General features: G+C 35.2%; 1 non-coding gene across 1 annotated transcript; it reads right to left on the bottom strand.

Annotated features, from left to right (window-relative positions):
- Positions 1-3,152: 3,152 nt before the first annotated feature.
- LOC121207281 (small nucleolar RNA R71) lies at positions 3,153-3,259 on the bottom strand. The gene has a single exon (XR_005902373.1). It is a non-coding gene; the product is annotated as a small nucleolar RNA R71 (small nucleolar RNA).
- Positions 3,260-4,649: the final 1,390 nt, after the last annotated feature.

Below are 4,649 nucleotides of genomic sequence, written 5' to 3'. Positions count from 1 at the left end.
ACAGGTGAGAAAGTGAATATTTAGTAGTTGTTGAACGTTTGGGATATATGATTTTAGGATTTTGAAATGAAATTAGTTATTTGGCAATATGTGTATGAATGCATTTCTGGAAATGCCTCTGAATTATTAAATGTGGTAAACTCTGTTAAAATGTTCATTTGAACATAGTAAACGATTAGGATACGATTAGCAAGGGTTTAAACACGCGCTTGTACGAGTTTGCAGTTTGGTGCCTCTGTTTGCACTTTGATACTCTCTGGTGTGATATGGTTACCTGTGTATCTGAGTCATGTTACTATAGTTCATAGGGCTATGAAAATTTGTGATTAATGTTAAAATGATTTCACATTTCTGATGTTTATTCATTAGAAGGTTTGTATCAAAAAATGAAATGCAAGAATATTTCATTATGGCATTGATGTAATGAAGTGTAGACATATACATATATGAATTATTCCGATTGAACCATTGAGGAGCATGAAGTATATGATGAACTATTTTCAGCACTAATTCTATGAATTTTTGTAAATGGTTGTCAGTTTTGAGTAGTTTAAGTGTTTTAGTTTTCAAATGTTTAATTGAGGTAAGTTGATTTGAATTTTGGCTATGAACTTACTAAGCTACTTAGCCTTACTTAGTTTGTTTTTGTTTTCTGTAGTTAACGTTTTGCATGATTGGTTGGACAGATCAACTTCAAGGCTTACACTATCAAACTCTTGTTTTGGTAGTTTTTGATTTATTATTTTTGGTTTTGTGGCATGTATATAGGGTTTTGAAGTTGATGAATTTAAAGTTCTAGTTGGTTTTTATTGTGGCAAAAGTTGGTATATAATGTTAAGTTTCATGTTTCAAGATCACTTGTGATGAATGTGGTAAAACTAATTAGGTATATCACATTGATTCTATTTTGTGAAAAGATGATTTGTGTCATTTGAATGGTAAACTTGATTTTGCTATATGGTGTTTTGAAAAGGTAATTTTTCATTTGATGTCTTCCTTGAATATTTGTTGTTGAATTGGTTATTTTATTTGAGTAATCTTTTGGTACTTTGGTTAGGATATATTAGCATTAGAAAGTTTGGTATTGATAAACCGTAAGATATACATATTTTTACCCCATGCTTGACATATTTATGGATGATTTTTCCTTGGTTTTATTGAATTCGATGCTCCTAATCCTTTAATTTCGTGTTTTATACTTAGAAGAGCTTAGGATACCAAAAATAGCAAGAAACGGGCCAAAAATAGACAAATTGGGCCTAAATTAGTGTTGCACACGGCCTAGGCACTTACACGGGTAATCCAGATGCCCATGTGTGACACACGGGTATACTACACGCCCGTGTGTCATGGCCATGTCGTCTAAGAACCAACTCAGTATTGCAAACGCCCTGAGCACCTTCACACGGGAGTGGCACACGGCCGTGTCCCTGTCGAACCCAAGCCTAGTTTTATTCGGAAAAATGCACTTTTGAGAGTTTGGAAGCATTTTAAAGCCTATATAAACACCTTAGAAGAGAATGAGAGGGGACACACAAAGTTGGAGGCAGAAAATACTCGCGAATAGCCATCGGAATCACCTCGGAGCTAGGCTCTACATCAAGACTGAAGATTTCCATCTAATTTTCTAGAAGTTCTTTAGGTTTTCTTTATTTTTTGTTGTTTTCCAAACTTTGAGATGTTTTCCATTATTGTTATGAACTAAACTCCCTAAATACCTAAGGGAGATGAACCCTACGATGAATCTTATTACTTTTTGAATTATATGATAAAGACTTATTCTTATTTTTAATTGTGAGTTCTAAATTCTTGTTTTAATATTCCAGGGTATTAATTCAGGTTTTGATGTGCTTAATCAGTGGAGCAAAAGTCCCTGTTTAAGGGTAGATCATCCATAATTAAGCGGAGTTGAATGCAATCCTAGAGATAAGACGACATAAATCTACCAGATTAGAGTCAAATCTAATAAGGGAATCCCTAGATCGAGTTAATGCGATAATAGGGGTTTTAATTAGAAAGAGATTTCAATTAATCAACTTAGAGTTAGTTGTTTTTAGGCTCGAAAGGGATAATAACATAAATCAAGGATTTCTATAGAATAAGTCAAGTGAATAAATCGTCTAAGTCAAAGGTAATAAGTGAAGTCTAGGTGGATTCTTTCTTGGGTATTGTCTTTTCCATTGGTTTTTTTCTAAAGTATTTTTCAACTTTCATCTCTGTCATAATCTTAGTTAAATTAGAAAATTAGTTTAGTTTAAAAACACACTTTAATTCTTAGGCTAGATAATAAAAAGATAGTAATTACTAGTACTTTTAGTTCTCGTGGATACGATATTCCTGGTCTTACCATAACTATACTACTGTTCGATAGGTGCGCTTGCCTTAAGTCAAATTTTTAGTTAGTTACACGACCATCAAGTTTTTGGAGCCGTTGTCGGGGAGTAAGATATTAGGAACGCTTAATTTTTATTACTTTAGCCATTTTTTATTTTTTTATTACAATTTTATTTTATTTTTTCTTAAATTACTAAATTTTCTTTTATTTACTTCTGGCAGGTTTTTATAGTTTATGGCTAGAAGAAACCCGTCAAGACCTCTACTTTTTTATAGTGAGATCGAAAGCATAGCTCGCAGAAACCAAAGAGAGATAAGGCAAAGCCTACGATACATAGAGGAAGGGCAAAAGGACGATATTCAACCCACAACCGAGGAGATGGCTGATAATCATAATAATCCGCTACCTCTTGTGGCTGTTGCGAACCCAGTAAATCAGGATCTTGCTCCTCATACTATGTATGATTATGCTAAACCTAGTTTAACAAGAGCTGAATCGAGTATAGTTAGACCTGCTATTGCTGCAAATAATTTTGAACTGAAACCTAACACGATTCAAATGATACAACAGTTTGTTCAGTTTGATGGTTTGCAGGACGAGGATCCAAACACTCATTTAGCAAACTTTCTGGAATTCTACGACACCTTTAAGATTAATGGCATTTCTGATGATGCCATTCGCCTTCAGTTATTTCCCTTTTCATTGAGGAATAAGGCTAAACAGTGGTTGAACTCGTTACCATGAGGATTAATCACCACTTGGGAACAAATGACTGAAAAGTTTTTTGCTTAAATATTTCCCGCCGGCTAAAACAGCTAAACTAAGGAATGATATTTCTTCTTTTGTGCAAATGGATTTAAAAACACTCTATGATGCATGGGAGAGATACAAGGATCTATTGAGAAGGTGCCCTCACCATGGGCTACCACTTTGGCTACAGGTTCAAACTTTTCACAACGGCCTAAATCCTTTGACTAGAGAGATGATTGACGCAGCTACTGGTGGGACTATTAATAATAAGACACCTGAAGAGGCCTATGAATTTATAGAAGAGATGTCATTGAATAATTATCAGTGGCTAGTCATGAGGACAAAGCCGACGAAAGCGGCCGAGGTGTTTAACGTCGATTTGGTTACTATGCTCTCTAATCAGGTAGAACTTTTGAATAGAAAAATTGATGGGTTACTTGGTTCTTCATAGGTTCATTCAGTAATGCAGTGCGATGCAAGTGGAAGTGGGACGAGCAATTCAGAATACCCATCCTATGGCCACAACATGGAAAACGAACAAATGAATTATATGGGTAATAATCCTCGACCTCAAAATAATCCTTATAGTAATACTTACAATGCAGGTTGGAGGAACCACCCAAATTTCTCATGGGGAAGCAAGGGAATCAGAGACCACCACCCCCTCCAGGCTTCTAACAACGACCTTACCAGTAAGTGAAAAAGCCAAACCTTGAGGAGATGATGACAAAATTTATTTCAGTAGTGGAAACCCATTTTTAGAACACTGAAACTGTACTTAAAAATTAGCAAGCATCGATCCAAGGGCTCGAGAATCAAATTGGATAGTTGGCTAAGATGATTTCAGAGAGACCACTAGGAAGTCTACCTAGTAACACCGAACCCAATCCAAAAGAACATGTGAAAGCAGTTACACTAAGGAGTGGGAAAGTGTTAGCTGAATCTGAAAAGAAGCCACCACAAGAAGCTGACAGAACCGAAGGGGAAGAGGGAAAACTCGAAAACAATGACAATCCAATGCCAAAGGAATACAAACCACCAATCATATATCCAGCAAAGTTGAAGAAAGACCACATGGATGCATAATTCAGTAAATTTCTTGAACTTTTCAAACAACTGCATATTAACTTACCTTTTGTTGAAGCTATATCACATATGCTTACATATGCAAAATTTTTAAAGGAGCTTCTAACAAATAAAAGGAAATTTGAAGACTTATCTACAGTGGAACTTAACGATGAGTGCTCAGCTACACTCCAAAATAAAATGCCAACCAAACTGAAAGATCCAGGAAGTTTTACTATTCCCTGCTTACTTGGGAGTTTGAATGTTTATAAGGCACTAGCTGATTTAGGCGTTAGCATTAATCTGATGCCATATAAAATGTTTAAACAAATTGGTCTTGGGGAACCTAAACCCACTAGGATAAGTATTCAACTAGCTAATAGATTTGTTAAATATCCTAAGGGTATTATAGAGAACGTACTTGTAAAAGTAGATAAATTTATATTCCCTGTTGATTTCGTTGTGCTTGACATGGATGAAGATGTTGAAGTGCCTTTAA

The sequence above is a fragment of the Gossypium hirsutum genome, chromosome A09 (assembly GCF_007990345.1).
Source record: "Gossypium hirsutum isolate 1008001.06 chromosome A09, Gossypium_hirsutum_v2.1, whole genome shotgun sequence".
NCBI lineage: Eukaryota > Viridiplantae > Streptophyta > Magnoliopsida > Malvales > Malvaceae > Gossypium > Gossypium hirsutum.
This window is presented reverse-complemented; position numbering and strand designations above follow the sequence as displayed.